The sequence below is a fragment of the Papaver somniferum genome, unplaced genomic scaffold (assembly GCF_003573695.1).
Source record: "Papaver somniferum cultivar HN1 unplaced genomic scaffold, ASM357369v1 unplaced-scaffold_131, whole genome shotgun sequence".
NCBI classification, from domain to species: Eukaryota; Viridiplantae; Streptophyta; class Magnoliopsida; order Ranunculales; family Papaveraceae; genus Papaver; species Papaver somniferum.
The window spans coordinates 3,023,353-3,042,611 of record NW_020622270.1 but is presented as its reverse complement, the minus strand read 5'-3'; the positions used below and the strand labels follow the sequence as shown (position 1 = coordinate 3,042,611).

The 19,259-nt window shown below is 37.6% G+C and overlaps 1 long non-coding RNA gene across 1 annotated transcript; it reads right to left on the bottom strand.

Annotated features, from left to right (window-relative positions):
- Positions 1–286: 286 nt before the first annotated feature.
- LOC113332358 lies at positions 287–1,532 on the bottom strand. The gene is made up of 2 exons (XR_003351454.1): positions 627–1,532; positions 287–488 (listed from the first exon to the last, which is right to left on the bottom strand). It is a non-coding gene; the product is annotated as an uncharacterized LOC113332358 (long non-coding RNA).
- Between the last annotated feature and the right edge of the window lie 17,727 nt (positions 1,533–19,259).

The following is a 19,259-nucleotide window of genomic DNA, read 5'->3' as shown; positions in this document are numbered from 1 at the left end:
ATTATTTTCATGGCCCACAATTAAACCAGGTAAAATAATCCCTTTCTTCCAAAGCAATAAAATCTCGGCCGAAAACGCAGTTATATATCGCAAATAATAATCGACGTGCATCTACAGCATGGGTTCAACTTTTTTGGGATAGATAATTCGTTGGGTTAGTCGGGGTTTATGTCCTCGACGCCGTTAGGTAGGACTAATTTTAGCTAAGAAGGTTAGGTCAATTTATATACTTTTGTGTGATGATCTGTCAATTGTTATTGATGATAAATCGGACGTCACATTTGTATTATCCACCTTATGCATTAGTAGTCGAGAGAAGGTACTGTTACACTTCGATGAAAGCACCTTCATCGTAAAGAGACCAATTTGTGAACGGATTAACATAAGTATTTCTCAGAATTATATGTCACGAACGGATGGACGGATAGAAATCTATGGATCCCAACCTCTTTCGGTGAACAAATATGCCGATTTTTCTCGAATTCCGTCTGCAATAAACATACAATTAACATCTAACGATCAATATCATATCACGATAACCATAATTATTGCATTAATTTATAATAACCAAAAAAATTAGAACATATTGAAAAATAATAAATAAGCTCGGAACACTATGTTCTTACCTAGAAGCTGTTCTGGAACACTCATAAACTTTGGCCCGCGGCTATAAAAGGATGATCAAAGATGTAGGATCATTTATATTCGTCTTCAAGTGAACAGACAACGACTCTTGATTCGAAGGAGCAAACACGATAGTCTTAGGTGATCAGCAAGAAGTTCTTGGTTATTGTAATCATAATTAACCTTATACATGCATACAAACACGTTTATGATCAATTCTTATGTAACAGAGTAACACATAAATGCATGAAGAACTCAATTTCACCATAGTTTATATCTTCACATTCTCCATCTCTCTCTTACCCTTTAAATCAATATAACAACTCCCGTCTACTACTTTCTAAATATCTTCTAACCCATCATCCTTACGGCCTTACCCACATGAACCACGGTAAAGATGCTGATTTAGAGACAACAGGAAAGTCCTTTTATGGCAGCAAGCTTGGTTAACAGGTGGTGTAGGAATTTTGTCAAACAGCTGCCGTGTATTCTGCACGTTGTTGTGGATATCTGAGACATTATATATCTCCTGCCCTGCGAAATACGGATCCAACACAATCCAGTATTGTCTAACCATTCACCAATCTTCACCATTCTAACATAAACACTGACGATGGTAACAACTTGCAGCAAACTCTTCTTCCTGGCTTCTAAATTCACATTAAACCCTTAACAAACACCCATCATCACCATGGCACCATCTTTCATCACCAATTTCTACGGCCTAATTCTTTACCAAATCCTTTGATGTTTACCAATTCTAAAAGTCGTGTATTTTCTTATCGTGACATAGTTTGAATGTCACAATTCTCCGATTTGTTTTGTTAAACAGATGCACCAATCATACGCAACTTTTAAGGTTGAAAAAAGTCGGGACGGAAGAATACATATGAACAATTGATTAAAAAAAAAACAGATACAGAAATAGAAAAGATAGAAAAAGCCACAATCAATCATAAAAAAATCTAACTCAGTGAAATCCTTTTGATATGAACGGAAGAATACTGATGAACATGCAAAGTCTTAAATAGATCTTATTGGTATTAGAATTAGGACACATGTATATTTCCGGAAACAGAGCTATAGTTTGGAATTCAAAATTAACCGTCTTGATATAGTTTTTTTTACCGTCGGCTTTTTGCACCAACACATATTTTCAGGCACTAAACACGATGATTTGGTGTTGTTGATAAAAATGGGGCTAATAACAGGAAATAATCAGAAATTATAGGCACACGGATTTAACGTGGTTCGGCATGGTTTACCTACGTCCACGGATTAATCACCTTGGGGAGAAATATTTTATTGATATTTGTATTACAATGTATCTTTTCCTCTATTTGCTACCTCTCTCTCCCTCCTCTTCCCCTTTTTCAGAATTACGTCCCTCTATTTATACAATCCTGAATATAAATGGTATTTACTTCCCCTTGTATTAATTCTGCATGAAACTGCTCATTCATGTCTCCATGTTTAATTCTGCATGAAACTGATCATTCATGCCTCCATGTTTAATTCCGTATGAAACTGCTCATTCATGCCTCCTGAATTAATTCGCATGTTGGCAAACTGGATTGATGGTTGACAGGCATAATGGCTGGTAGTATGGATGAATGTTGGCTAAAGCACAGCTGACAGCATGGGTAGAGACTGGTTGGCAGTGCGATAGAGTATTTAGCTGGGAATTGGTTGGCATCACAACTGGTAGCATGGCTAGAAACTAGATGGTAGTGCGGCAGAGTACTTGGCTGGAAATTGGTTAGCAGCACTGCTGACAATATGACTGAAAACTGGCTAGAGGTGCGACGTGCAACCTGACTTTGATAGTTGACCAACGGTTGACTTTGAACATTGACCGGTCTTGAATGACAGTTAAACAGTGGTCCAAGCAACATTCTGGCCCTATATATGACAATTTTACTGAGGGTACAAACATCGGCGTTAGGAAACCTAACCTAATTATATGGGAGCTTGACCAAATCAAGAAACCTATGGCATCCGACGCACGAAAACGTACTTGGCCAAACTCTGTTTCCGAGAGCTAAGTTATGCTTTGGTTGTCAAGGTTAAGGTTACCTATATAGACGGTGCATAAAGGTTCCATAAACTTGATTACCCAGAAAATTTTATATTACGCAAGCTGGGTAATTTTGGTTTTTGTTACATAAAGGAAATCCAGTTGGTATTTGTCCGCAAGTAGCAGACGGAGTTGTATTAGAATTTTCCTTTTTTTTTGTCCGCTTGGAATTTTATAAGTCTGGCTAAATCAGGAAACCCACCGATCCGACGGACAGCCATATACTTTTATATAAAACATATAACAGCGATGTATCTTGACAAAGCAATGTAAAGTTGGCCGTGACAAAACACTGGTGTCTTCAAGTCAATGCCAACATGTTGCACCGACTATCCTTTAGATTTGTTGATCGTCATTGCATACGCCAACCGAATCGGAAACTGGCGTCTCAGCATATTTATGTTCAGCTCTGAAATATTGGGATGGAATGATATCCTAGGCAACATCACTTTTTCTCCGATCTTGCTCTTCTTTCCCGTCAGAATTTTTGCTTGTATAAGATACTTCCCGCAATGCGTCACCAACAACCTTTCTCCATTGCAAAGTCCCTCAGAGGGAGCGAGATTTCTCATCAGAATTATCGGACACCCAACTTTGAGTTGTACTTTGAATAAAGGAATTCCTGGAGGGTTTAGATTTTGCAGAAATTCATTGCTTATAGGTGGTATCTTACCAATTTCGTCGGGAGTCAACCTATCAGCTGCTAGATATGTGTGTATCTCCGTCCTAAAAATTAAGTGCCTCGACATTAATCTCATTAACATCATTATTGCGTGCCGTGAGAATCATTCCGTTAGTTAGTTCCTCCTCCGAAACTTGTTCGTAACATTCCTCATCCCCTCTCCAGATTTGTGTTTTTGTGAGGCAGGGATAGAGCTTTGTTATTAGATCTCTTCTGTTTTTACATACGTTCACAGACGATGGTATCTCAATTTTGTCGACTGGTTCGGAACAGACCTGCGAAACGTAAATAAGAAGTTTAATCAGTTGTGTTAATATAAGCTAATTTCCAACTATAATGTATTATGGGAACCTGAGGTACTATCACCAATTGACCGAATCTAAGATGTACGTAGAGACAACAAAGATAATTACCTTGAGTAGGAAACCCGCGTACGCCCGATTTTCCGGTTCTTGCATATCCAGCCGCATATTATTGGCGAGTGTCAAAACCTTTATGTTTCCCATAAATAAGATCTTCGGATGCACTCCCCCACTATTTCTGCCCGACCTCCAATTGGTATCACTGGAAAAGTCTGCCTGAAGACTCCTCCCATAACGACAGTTACACCTCCGAAGTCATCTTTCTTATTTTCATGAGTATCCTAGAGCAACCTGTTTACCGCCTCGATACAATGCCTATGCTGCATCGACACCTCATCCCATATAATCAAAGTCGCATGTTTTATAAATTCAGCTTCTTCCTTTTGTTTAGCTATTGAACGAACATTGCTGCTTGTTATATCTATAGGAAATCTGAATGTTTAATGTGCAGTACGGCCTCCCTCCAAAAGCAAGGAAGCTATTCCTGGTATATGTAAATAAATGCAATTTAGTAATCAAAATTATATCAATATAAGAAATGATTTATAAACATAGAATATTAAGTAATGGGAAATATTTATCGGACGATGCAACAATCAAAACAATGTCTCCCTTCAGACGGCATCTCGCAGCAATGACGTTATATTCAAATGTCTTTCCTGTCCCTGCACTACTATTCAGAAAGAATTTAGACCCGTCTTTTCAATCCACGGAACCTGTCACTTCCTTGAAATCCGCAAGCTGCTCCTCATTCAAGTTTGCGATGTTCTGCTTAAGCGGATCATTATCTATTTCAGTCGTCATTCTCATATGCTCGCGTATGTAATGGTTTCCAAAAAGATTATCCCAATCAATCTTAGACTTAGGCATCGAGCAGAAATACGCCATCTCCTTCCCTCCCTCACGCAACAATTTATCAATTAGGTAAAGTTCGTAGTCTTCAATCTCCTCATCCGTTGGTTCTAGGATGCCATACTTTATTTTAATAACGTGATGTAAATCATCGTATATATTAATCTTGAATTTTTTCCATAAAAATTCTGGTTCAGCTGGATTTCCATAAGCCAGGATTATCTTGAAGAGGTTTCTCATCTGGCTTCCTGTCTGAAAACTCGATGCTTCCCTCATGCAATGCGATTCTCTATTCTTGTCACCACAGGGTCCGTGGACCATGCATTTTCTAACTGTATCAAACAGGACAAGGTCAATCTGCTCGTCGGGAAATTCAGCTGACACGTATCTATCGACCTGTTCAACTGGACGTATTTTCTACGACTTCTCAAGATATATAAGTAAATGCATATGAGGCAATCCACGCTTCTGAAACTCAATGGTATACACGTACCCGACCACATCCCCAAACACTTGTTTTCGACTATCTCATCCAGCAACGCCTTTCTTTTCATCTCAAATAATCACGCAACTAAATTTGGACGGTCGGATGCAGACTGGTGAGGATAAAATGCTTCTTGTATATCTGTCCAGTTTGGATTCTCCGTCATGGTAAGAAAGATAACCGTATGATGATTATAGCGCATTTGTAGATGGGGAAAAACGAGTTGCTGGTTTTTAAGAAATTGAGGAGACGACCGTGCGGAGGAAACTCCTTGAACCAAGCGAACTGTTAAACCTCACACAGATGCACTGCAAGAAGGGAGTGCTTTGAATTCGAGATATCAGTCTGTAGTACTCCGGTCTAAACCAAGACAATGGCCGTTACAGAGTAAATTCAGTCACAAGAGAGGATGGGTCGATCTGTTGGAGGGAAGCTGAGACATGTGTGAGATCAATGGCGATCGAAGATTGTAGGTGTGTGTTGTGTATTCTGGAAATAAGATAAGTTCTGAATGATTGAATTTGCTCTGTTGAGAGTAATTGCTCAGACGTTAAGTTGTTAATCTCGTGTTGTCTGTTTGACATAAGATTGCCTTGCTTTCAATCATGATTCAGAGACTTATTAATATTGCTGGAATTTTAAACACCATGATCCCATGAAGTGTGACAGTTGATGGAATCAAAGAGTGGGAAGTGGAAATCATGTAAAACCAGTTGCTCATCGTGCAGAAACTTGGTTGATTTCTCCATCCACTAATTTGTTAACTCCTTCAAATAATTGCACGACTTGTTGACATTCTCATCGTGTGTATGAACACACGTGCCGTAGACCGCAAGTCCAAAACTCTAGTTAATATCCCCCCATGTAACAAGAATTATATCTCGTGATTATGGAGTCTGCAAGGCAGACGTGTATTTAGTTAATCAGTTGCTGATTTCATGAGACGATGAGTCCTTGTATTGCTGAGTCGAACGTGAAAATTTTCTGAGATTCATGAATTTAACGTGTCTGTTGAGACAAAAGTATAATGTATGAATAAACATAGTCAACGTGAGCAAATATTTCTCATTCGATGAATTGTTGAATATTGATAGTTGAACCAATATTTCCATAGTTTGAGCAAATATTGCTCATCTGAGCAAATGTTGCTCGTTTGATGAATTATTGGTAGCGTGACCAAATAAAATATTAAATTAAATACTGGCAACTGAATCAAGTATAATTAATCACTAACAGAAAAGTGACATTTAGTAACAGTTCAAGCTTTTATAAGGTAACAGTTCGTAAATTACCTGTTACTAAATGTTAGGTTGTTAAATAATGGTAACAGTTTTTGAAAGAACTATTACATAGTGTCATCTAGGTTGTATACTGTAACAATTTTTATAATAAGTGTTACTATATACCCGTGTTACTGTAATAGATTTAATATGTTACCATAGTTGACATTATCGTGACATTTATTTAGACCAACTATTACAATATACCCATGCTATTGTAACACATCTAATATGTCACCATAGTTGACACTATCGTGACACTTTTTAGATCAACTGTTACCATATATCCATGTTACTGTAATAGATTTAATATGTCACCATAGTTGACCTTGTAATGACCCGTCCCTCCACCGATATTGTCCCCACTTAGCCACTGCGGTTATCCGGCAGTGTGGGATTCTCAACGGGCATCGCTGCGGTTATCCGACAATAACTTCTCGGGAGGTAACCCATCCCTGGATTGCTCCCTCCCGAGCACGCTTAACTACAGAGTTTTCTGCCAACTCTGGAGCCAATTGTGCTGAAAAGGACTCGGTATAGTGTAGACGTTCCTTGTCTCATGTGAGAGCAGTATCTGGCATAATCACCCAGCATACTCCCCCACCCGAGCACAAGCGAACGTCCCCTAGTTGTATCCCAACTAACACCGATATTGTTCCCACTTACCCATTATGGTTATCCAGCAGTGTGGGATTTTTAATGGCACTACGATGGATATCCAGCAGCAGCTTCGCGAGAGGTCACCCATCCCATGACTACTCTCGGCCGAGCACGCTTAACTGAGAAGTTATTCCCACAACTCAGTCAAGTGAACCCATCAGGCCTCGGTATAATGTAGACGTTCCTTGTCTCATATGAGAGCAGTATCTGGCATAATCTCCCAACATATTTCCCCACCCGAGCACAAGCGAACGACCTATAGTTGTATCCCAACTAACAACGATATTCTTTAGTGGTTGGTTGAATGGAATATAAGTAATGATTTTTCCTTCCCTAACACCGAGGCCTTTTCAGCATAATTGGCTCCAGATTTGGCAGAAAACTATGCAGTTAGGCGTGCTCGGGCTGGAGCAATCCAGGGATGGGTGACCATCCAGGAGGTTTCTGCTGGATTACCGCAGCGATGCCCGCTGAAAACCCCACACTGCCGGATGACCGCGGTGGCTAAGTGGGGACAGTATCGGTGGAGGGATGAGTCATTACAAATGGTATCAGAGCCGAAGACGGGTCACCTGCCGAGGGTGGGAAGGTACGCTGAACGGGGTTGGTCCAGGTGTTTCTCTTGAGGAGCAGGGAACATCGGAGATATGGGATTGAATATATTCTGGAGCCAAGGACGGCTTCAATTTAAGGTGGTGGTATTGTAATACACCGATATTCATTAGTGATTGGTTGAATGGAATATAAGTAATGATTTTTCCTTCCCTAACACCGAGGCCTTTTCAGCACAATTGGCTCCAGAGTTGGCAGTAAACTCTGCAGTTAAGCGTGCTCGGGCGGGAGCAATCCAGGGATGGGTGACCATCCGGGAAGTTTCTGCTGGATTACCGTAGTGATTCCCGTTGAAAACCCCACACTTTCGGATGACCACAGTGGCTAAGTGGGGACAATATCGGTGGATGGACGATTCATTACAGACCTTATCGTGACATTTCTATAAAACAACTATTATTATTTATCTACATAACTAGTTATCTGGAAATCCACTTCAAAAAAATTACCTAGCTCTTAGACCGACATGTCAAAATTTACTTGTTGATTTAATTTCATGCACTAGATCTAGCCATGGCTCGCATGGATGATTATCTAAGGTATAATAGAAATTCAAATCTAATAAAAAATAATAAGCAAATGGTACGACATGTAGAAATATTACACAATATAAATGTGTTGTAGTTGGGCAGTGACAACAAAGGTTGTGGTGGAGGTCGATAGTTTATTGTTTAATGAGAATAAGTATTTTATATGGATAACATTAACAAAAAAAAAAGCGCGGAATAGTGGTTCAAGAGTTATAGTTAGGTGTAATAGGTCTGAAGAGTGTAATTTTAAAGAATTTATATTTCAAGCTCAAGAAGCCCAAATCGTGGTTTTGGAACGGTGGCAGGCATGGTGGGGATGGTTACGGCGGTGCTCGGTGCTAGTGGTGGAGGTGGTGGCAGTTTCACCATAAATTGTTACCTTTATACTGTTTTTGATGACAGTTTTCATAAAAACTGGTACAGTTTCTCGAATAATAGCAACAGTTTTGTGAAAAACAGTTACCGTAGTAATTATTCAGTAACATATATTGAATAATCTGTTACCAAAAACTACTTACAGTGTCGGTTTTAAAATTTATGAGTCATTTTCAATAGTCTTTCCGTAACAGGGGCTTTAGTAACACCGCAGAAAAAACTAAAACTGTTACAGAAATAATACAGTAACAGTTTTTAACTGTCACCGAACATCATTTTTTTACTAGTGAATAAAATGCTGACCATGAGATCCTTATTATTGAATATGGAATTATGAACCTTGGACTCAAAACCCTAATTCGATCAATTGATGGTTTACTAAAAATTAACCACAGAGTGAAGGAGGGACCGGATACATGGGATCATGGGTCGACCATGTAGCGCCCAGATGCTCAAGTGAGCAAAATACCAAAGTCTCTTGAAGACCAATCGGTGAAAGGATGATTAAATGTTGGTTTAATCATTTATTAAAATAGTGCTCGTCTGAGTCTTATGTGATAAAATCTAATTAATTATGACAGGATGAGGGACCGACCAAGGCATCGTGAAACCGGCCCTGGGTGGTCACGGGATCGAATGACGATCGTTTCATGAAGTTCCAAAATACCTAATACGTGCAGTTGCGCAAATTAGGTCAAATTATGATAATGCGTGGGACGGGCTTCTTGCAAGCTAAAGAGACAACCTTGGTCGGTCAAGGTAATATTATCAGGTCACCAAAGTGTTCGTGTCTCAGTCCTGAGAATTTTGATATTTTCTGATGTGCGTTTGAGCAATCATTTGAGAAAATATGAAGAAATCAGGGATTTTGCTGAAACTGAGGAAACTTCATGAGATGAAGGAAAATAAGTATAATATCAAGGAATCATGAAGTGTGGGACCGGCTATGGCCAAGGCGTGGCCGGCTAGCCAATGTGCCCGGTCCCATAGCATTTTTCCTAATTTTGTTATGTTTTTCATGATTTTATGAAAATACTATGAAATCAAGGAGTTTGTTGAAATAAAGGAGTTTTCCTTGAAGTGAAAGAGTTTCATGAGATGAAGGAAACAAATAATATTAATAATAATAAAATAAAGGCGTGTGGTACCGGATTGGGCAAGGTCGGCCGGCTAGGGCCCGGTACCGTGAGTTTTTCCCTAATTTTATGTATTGTTTGAAGGATTTTTCATAATTTGAAGGAATTTTCATGTTTTGAAGGAATTCCATGGGATTAAGGAAACATAAAAAATAATAATAACAAAATATGGGCGTGTGGGACCGTCTAGGGCATGATCGACCGGCTGGGGCCCGGTCCCACTAGTTTCCCTAATTTTATGTAATTTTTCATGATTTGAAGGAAATATCATGAAATTAAGGAGTTTTCATGAGATTAGGGAAATAATAATAAAATAATGAGGAATCATGAGGTGTGGGAACGGCCATGACTAGGCAATAGCCAGCCGGCTAGTAGACACGGTCCCACGACACCTTTCCCAATTTTATATTATTTCCTTGATGCGAAGGAAACACCATGGAACTCAGGAGTTTCCTTAAAACAAAGGATATTTGTTCAAATGAAGGGATTTTTATGAGATCAAGGAAAATGATAAAAATATGATAAAATATATAATTGGGCGTGGGACTGGCCACGACACGACCGGACGGCCGGTGGGCCCAGTCCCCCACCGCCTTGATTAATATTTTATTATTTATTTTTTTCTTCATATTTTGCATAGGTTTATCGTTCCGTCGTATTTTGAAATACTCATTCATGTGTTCAGGTGATCGTTAGTGTATCATTGTTGAATACACTTGCATCATTTTAGTCCGGGCTTACTCGATAGTGGCTCAGATGCCCGCGTGTTGAATATTTATTACTAACCCATGGAATTTTGCTGGGAAGAAGCATAAATTGAAGTAAAGAAATATTATGAAAAACATTGAATATTTTCCAGGGATTCAATTAATGAATCTAATGATTTAAGAATAATTAATTGATGGCTCTATACTAGTACGATCATCTAGGAGCATTAATTATTTAGGAATTGAGTGATATGAGCTTGTTGAGGCGTCATGTTTCTGTTGTATAGTCAGGGAAAACATTGTTACATCCTGGAGACGTTATTTCTCTATACTAGCAGGCAAGCTGTCTAGGAGCCGTCTAATCTTGCAATTCTATATAAAAGTGATCACTGAAATTGCTCATTATTCATGAGATATGCCGTTGCCTCAGCTGAGAAACTACACATCTACATACACTCTGAGAGAAAGTATTCTTAGTCAGAGATTCTTGTGGCATGAGTTTTCATGCTTTCGGTAAGAGACATGAGCCTCAATACTCGTCTGATTTCTAGATCAGGAGCATATACAATTATGGGTTTACGATTTTATCCCTTGTCGAAAATCCACCATCTACATTAAGTCCCCTGCTCAGTGAGGGACAGTCATGTTCCTCAGTCAACACTAAATGGTGATTTTCCAACGGACGAACGAAATAAGTAATTGAACTTAGTCGTAAGATAAGATGTTACCGGATTTTTGATTGCGAACCACGGCTTGAGCGAAGACCCATTGGAATAATAGTGTATCGTCTAATGAGAATAAATTGGTGTAGAACCGCTGATTTTGTGACGGAACCTTGGTTGGTTAAGGATTCGCGGGTCCGGGCCCAAAAAGGAAACCCTTGTGAAATTAGGTTTTGGAAATAAAATTCGATATAAAAGGAATTAATCCTCTTTTTTTTTTATTTCACCTTCACGACCACCACCTTCATCACGTCTTCATCTCCTTCAAGTCCGAGCAAGAGAGCAGGAGAGAAATTTCGCTAGAGTCGTTGCCACCATCAATCGCTGGCGCCGTTCGATCATCGTCTGGCCGTATTCCGGCCATCACCGTCCATGTGAGTTTTTTTTTTGTTTGCTGAAGTTCATAAGTTTTTCATGTCTTGATCATGCTAAAATTATATACATGTGCATATATGAGTGTGACTTTTGTAGAAAACCCTTATTTTTTGAAAACGTATATTCGTTTGATTGTTAGTTTAAGAAACCAATAATAATCCCTGACTTTAGGAGAGATTATTTTTTATACATAGGCTTGTGTCCAGTGATAAAATTTTGTTTATTATCTTTCATGAAAACCAAAACTTTATTTTAAAAGATGTGAACTTCTCACAAAACCGAAGTAAACCTTCGTTTCGAAAACGGACAATCGTACGAAGGAAAATATTTTTTTTATGATAAAACCGTGGAATATCCACAAAACTTTTCTCATGGGAAACCGTGACATGTCAGGTCACAGATTTTTTTTTACGTGAGTTAATCACGTTTTTTATATATATATTATTTTCTTTAAAAATCAAAACCTTTGTTTTGCGTAATCCTTAGAAGTAAACAATTATTTATGATGGAAGAATGTCTTAGTTTTCATAATTCCATGGTGAATGTTCACACAGTAGAAATATTCATGATTTTATAAAAATCTAAGTTTTGCTCGTCATTTGTAGATTTGAAGAAACGAGCAAGTTTTGAAGTGTTAACTCTTGCATTACCATCACTACTGTTAGTGGAATCGTAAAAGCTATGAGTTTAGAATTACCCTTTCATAGATGTTAGTTGAGCATCTTTTTCATTTGCATGATTCCGTCATCTTGTCAAAGTTAGCATCTAAATGATATACTGAAGTAGAATGTTGTGTGAATTTCACAGTTACTTCGCAAGGATGTTTGATTCCCAAGCTAACAATGCCTCCAGAGATGATACACACTTGGATAATGACGCCTCCAGGGATGATTCGTGCATAGATAACGATGCCTCCAAGGATGATTCATGCATGGACGAGACTTCCATTGGCGAAGATGAAACACCTGAAATCAAGAATGTTCCAAACATAGGTGATGCATTCTTTGTGGATCAAGGGCTTGAGAAGCGTCTCAAAACCCCAGCATTTCGTCTTCTGATAAATCCCAGAGAGGTTACTCAGAAAAAAAATTAGTGACTCCTCAGGCAACCATTCGGTTTTTTCTTCAACGAGGATATTTTTCCTGCGTCAATCATTGAATTCAAGCTTTCTCCACGGCCTTTAGAAAATTTTTCTGGATGGGCGAGATATATGCTAGGTTTCCCTCGTGTTTGAGCCAAGTTTCATGATGCACAAGTAATACGGGCTATCCAAGCTTCTGGAGACTTGTTCGTTTTTCATGATGCGCGAGGTATGGTAGCTCTACTTGCTCGTTGGTGTATTCCAACTCACTCTTTCATATGCATATGGGGAGAGTTTACCATTACTTTAGAGGATGTAGTTGCTTTGTTGCATCTTCCAATCACGGGTAATCTTCCTGAACGTCTTTCTTCATCAATGAAAATTGAAATTTCTAACATTTTGACAACCGCAATGGAGGAGATTAATAAGGCATCCGGTAGCAAAGGTTGTTATGCCCATTGGTTAGTACACTGGTGGCCAAGAGATACTCCTCTGGAGTGGGCCGTTGACGGTACGTTATCTATTGATGCTTTCTTGTGTATGGTTGTCTAGAGATGTATTTGAAGATGCTGGAAATTTGTTGAAGCCGTTCGTGATTCTGAAAAAGCGGGGGTCTAACAACACCACCGAATATTTCGCTTAGCAATCTGTATGGACAAACTCGAATATACTTTTAAGAGAATCAACAAGACTCAATCAATTAAAAGTATCTCAAGGAGTTTATATCTCTTACTTGATTTGATTTCCTCAAACAGAAACCGCGAGTACTAATCAAATACAAGGAATAACTTGGACAGTACCAAATACCAATGTCCAAGGATCAATCAATGATAATGAACAACCAAAGGTTAGATTAATCCAGTTGATGATCTAACGCACAACCTGTATTATTTATATTATATAAACAAATATAATGCGGAAAAGAAATAACACAGGCACCAGAAATTTTGTTAACGAGGAAACCGCAAATGCAGAAAAACCCCGGGACCTAATCCATATTGAATACACACTGTATTAAGCCGCTACAGACACTAGCCTACTCCAAGCTAACTTCAGACTGGACCGTAGTTGAACCTCAATCAGTATCCCACTGATCCAAGGTACAGTTGCACCCCTACGCCTCTGATCCCAGCAGGATACTGCGCACTTAATTCCCTTAGCTGATCTCACCCACAACTAAGAGTTCCTACGATCCAAAATCGCAAGCTTTAAGAATAAAAAAATCTGTCTCACACAGACAAGTCTATTAAAGGATAAATCTATCTCCCACATAAAAACCCTAAAGTTTTTGTTTCGTATTTTGATATATAATCAAGGTGAACATAAACCAATTGATAATCCGGTCTTATATTCCCGAAGAACAGCCTAGATTAATCAATCACCTCACAAAAATCTTAATTGTATGGTAGCGAAACAACAAGTCGTGGAATCACAAACGATGAGACGAAGATGTTTGTGATTACTTTTATATCTTGCCTATCGGAGGTACTCGTACGATAGAATATGCAAGATCAGATCACAAAACTACGATAAAAGTAGTATCAGTCTGGCTTCACAATCCCAATGAGGTCTTTAAGTCGTTAACCTGGTTTTAGAAGAAGAAAACCAAAGGTTAAAGGAGAATCGACTCTAGCTTACAAACTAGTATCACAAGTACGTGTGGGGATTAGTTTGTAGAGTTGCTAGATGTCCCCTTATATAGTCTTTCAAATCAGGGTTTCGCCTTGCTCACAAAGAAAACACTATCCACCGTATGAAAACCTGATTTAGATTCAAGCTAATATATCTCAACCGTTAGATCGAAATCTTAGCTTGTTATACACAAATAAAATGCACGCTTCAAGGTTTGATAACCGTACCCAAACGTGTGCATAGTTGGTTAAATAACAGTCAACCAAAAGGTTAGCCATTTGAGCATTTCATACCAACCATTTTCTTCTTCACCATAACTAGTTCAAATGACTCAACATGAGATAGTTAGAGAGTTGTTCAATTGCAAGGAAATCTCATGTACTACACAAGACACAATTGAAGCAAAGATGATTCGATTCAAATGAATCGGTTCATGAACTTTATAGCCACAGTTTGAAAAAGCATCCCTTAGTCTTTATGAGTTAAGTTCAGAAATCATATTTAAATATATAACCTATACAAGTTTGCAGACTTGAAGTACTGGAAAGAGTTTTCAAACTCCAGCAGAAATTCTCGGGTTCGATACCTTCTCTGGTTCACGGACTGGTTTCGCGTACTTGGCTCACGCAACATAGTTTGATAACTCAGCAGAAATTCTCGGGTTTGAGAACTTCGGCAGTTCGCGGACTGATTTCACGGACTTGGCTACTAGACGATTTCCAGTATGGGACTTATGCACATATGTGTTTCCACAACATACTTATGTCCACTATGGTTATGTAATCTAAACTCTCATTCCAATCATTGAAACATTCTTAGAGGGCGTTATATAGTTGTTACAATATTTCTCGTTAAAGAAATATTCAAGATGATTGAAACATACATGACTTGCGTCACTAGGTAAATAAAAAAATGGTCGAAGCGAAACGCTCACCAACACATATTTAGAGATATAAATAGGAGAGGTATACTCAGCTCGAAATACCCTCGGCTCGAAATACCAAATGTGTATAATCTAAGTCTATATATATAGCATACGACTTTTGTCTCAAGAAGTATGAGATAAAATAGATACACTTTTGATTGACAGATAAGTTAAAGTCTTCACATACATTTTTTTGAGAAGTTCCACCGGTTCCTTGATTAGATCTTCTTGTTGTCTGATGAATCTCCATGAAGTCCTTGAGCTCAACTACACTTACTATCCTAGTCCTAGAATTGGAAATCATAGACTAGAAATCAAGACTTATAGTTTTGATCACTAACATTGACAAAAATGCTTGAGATAGCAATGCATGCGTGTTTGACCGAGCACTGATCTAACAATCTCCCCCTTTGTCAATTTTAGTGACAAAACTATCAGTACATATGAAATAAAAAAAAAAGACAATGAAACTTTAGTAGCTCCTATTCCAGAATTCTAATCTTCAACATTCCTTGAAATCTTCGTCCTTCCAAGTACTCCAATGATCCCAAATGTTGTAAGTTTAGCATCACCGTTGTGGAAGATCCGTAGCTATAACAATGAGAAAGCATAGGTCTCGATCATTGTTATACAATGTCATAGTATTATTACACAATGTCAAAGTCCAATTGTATCACAACTTCAACAATAATACTATGGTGATATGTACTACTCCCCCTTAGTCCATACTCCATCTCGATCATGGAAACCACTCCCCCTTACACAATGATCTGAAAACCATATGTATTTGTAGTGTGAACTACATATTAATTCTCCCCATTTTTGTCAATACAATTGGCAAAGGTACAAGAACGAGATCATAATGAAATTTCCACAAGAGACAATTCATGACTAAAAAAAAGACGCACATAATTTAGATGCAATCATATAGCCGAAGCTAATAACATTCATCAAGGAGTTTAAAGATACAAGATAACCCCTCTAAAATTCCACAGCCGCACACCCCTCAAGATATGACCATTAAGCACAAGTTCAAAAGAAACTCTCCCCCATTTGATGTCATTCCCAAGGGAACAACAAGAGCGACATTAATTTCGAGAGAAAAGAAGGATTTTTTATTGGACACCAAAAACCATGAAAAATGATTTTCTATATCCAAAAACTCAATCAAATTAATCACAAGTAAACCTATGATTAATTTAATTGAAATACACAATCAAATTAAACACAAATAGTGCTCAACTTAATCGATGATGCTCAACATAAGTAAACTTACGGAACATATGACTAACATAACCATTATAAAATGATTAGGATAGCCGTTCATATGCTCAACACAAGAGGAATCTTATGGAATATATGAATGCTCAACTAGACTAATTAAAAAAGAACCCATAATTAATCTAATTGGAATACAAACAATCAAACTAATCATGAAAGTAATCAATTTAATTGTCATTTTTTTTGCTCGACATTAGAGAAATTACGAAGCAAATAACTAAATAACCAAACAAGATGATTAATTTAGTTCACAAATTCTCAACATAACATACCTTCCGGAACAACCAACCAAGCTAATAAAAAATGATCCACTTAGTCGTATCGTACTCAACATATGACATATTACGGAGCCTCACGGTAATACATAAAAATGGTTAAATGAAGATCAATACCGTGGAATACGCAAGGATCTATTCCATTTACAATCATTATTTGCATAACAATAATAGACTTTATCCTTCTTCACAAAAGATTTTAACCTATCTTCCATCAAAGAATTGACAATATAGGCTTAACTTTTGTGTTTTTCAAAAGTTTATTCATCCTTAAATCAACACATACATATCGATCATGAATGACTTTACTTTTGACAAAATATGCGACAACAAAGTTCACGGATGTAAACACCAATTCCCATAACATATTGCAATATAACAAACCATAAGATTAAATATTACAAACCATCATCCTCCAAATGTTTTTAGAATTTAAAAACCAATAAACTTAAAAAATAAACACAATAAGATGAAAATAATAGTTATGTGTAGTCACAATCATCGCTATTCAAAGCACTAGTTATTCTTCCAACTAATCCAAAAATAAGACATACTAGGAAAACTAAAACAAAATCAGACTCTTAAGCCAAGACTGTATATTAATATTATCAGACTGACGGTTCCGGAGGTTCATGAGTCATGTGATTATCGAGTTTATGAGCGTCGGAAATCTCTGCAACCTTTGATGGATTAATTTTAGGAGGCTCTTTAACACAGTTTTTCACGTGAGCAAGGTTACAGTTAACCTTTTCCAACTTAGTTCTTACTGTATCAAGACACTTTATTGTTCCAACAAGATGCTGAGCATCAATATCCACCTCAGTTGGAATCTTATCCCCGATATCTGAGTAGGAAACAAGAAATTGAGGAAAGGATCTTTCAACTTCAACAACAATTCCCTTCTCTTTATCAAACTCAAAATACATACCATTGTCAACGAAGTCTTCAGGAAAATCCCACGAGCAAGAAGAAGACGCCATTAACGAGAAACCTAGAGTGTGATATACTTCAATCTCAATAGGAAGGGTATATAAATGATTTGAGAGAAGTAGGGTTTACAAGACAGGTATATGAGACAGAACCCAAAACCGTACATGTACCCGTACGAGGATGACTAAAAAGCCCGTAAAAAGGAACTTGTAGTTTTTTGGAAGTTAAGTGGAAAGCAAAACAAAGACAAGAAAAACAATAACAAGAAGAATCAAAATACTCCTGTAAAAGTATATGACTGATTATCCATCTAAGAACGATAAGAAACTAGCCAGATAATCAGAGCTACTTTGCAAATAGTATACCTATTCAATTCTCACACAACTAGGATTTGTGATGGGTGAAATATCAACCTTGTGATTAATATGCACAAGTATGAGCACTCAACTCATTAAATGAATTTTTTTTTTGTTTAGCCTTCCTTATTTGATTATCACTTAGTCCAGAAAAATATGACATAGATTGTACAACATTTTCTTCTGAAGGCTTTCTCTGAGGACTAAATCTAGGACCTCTTGCAACAGATTCAAGGGGATCTGAATAGATGGGGATCCATTTTCTAGATTTAGATTTACTAAAAACACTCTTATAACCACAAGGAATACATTTATCATAAATACGAGAATTTATTCGACTAGAATGTACTTGTGCCATGTGACGATTTCTAGGAAGAGAATCATGTTTATAAGGTTCTTGGTATTCTTTGGGTATTCGATTCACTGCAGTAGTAGACTGACTATTTGTTCCATTGACAGTGGAAAGAAGCAAATTTCAGAGATTTAAAATTTGTTTCTTCCTTGAAAAGAATTGGACAACATAGTGATTCCTTTTCCCACAAAAGGTACAGGTTCGTGGAGGTGAGGTAACAACAGGCACTTGTTTAAACTTCATAGCCACTGGAGAAGATTGTAAGTTATGAAAACTTTTCTTGACAAAACCTTCATCTGTAGAAAATTTCATTCTGTACAGTAACTCATGAGAATTAGTTTGTGCAAAAGAACTTTTCTTTACGACAGAGATTTCCTTTTCTAGGGATTTGCACTGTCCATGGGCTAGAGCAAGTGATTTTTTAAGTTTCTTTTTCTCAATACGAAGTCTGTCAAGATCAGATGAATGCGTCTTGATCAAACATTTTTCTCTAATTGATCCTTCTTTGATCATCTTTTCAAGATCACCAATATTTTTATGCTGTATATTATTTTCTTGAAGAAGTTTCTCAATATTCTTGGAGAATGACTCTATGATGCCATAGAGTATATGTTCACGATCATTAGACTTTTCAAATTCATCTATGAGTTGTTCATGATTCTGAAGATCAACAAACTCGGTAGAATTTTTTGCAATTCTTGTGAGCTCCATTTCAGCTTTTGCCAATGCCTAACGTCTCGTTAGAGAGAGAGTTGTCTAAACAAGATGAGACAACAAGCTTACCTAAGGATTCAGAAGAATCTGCTAAGGGGTGATCCTTTGAGGTATCTCCAAGACTTTTGGCAAAGTTGACATCTTTAGAAGACATCTTGGTATGCGTATACGAGATTCTGTACACAAACTCAGATTGTCACAAACACGAACTTGTAAAGTCTTAAACGTGTTTTCC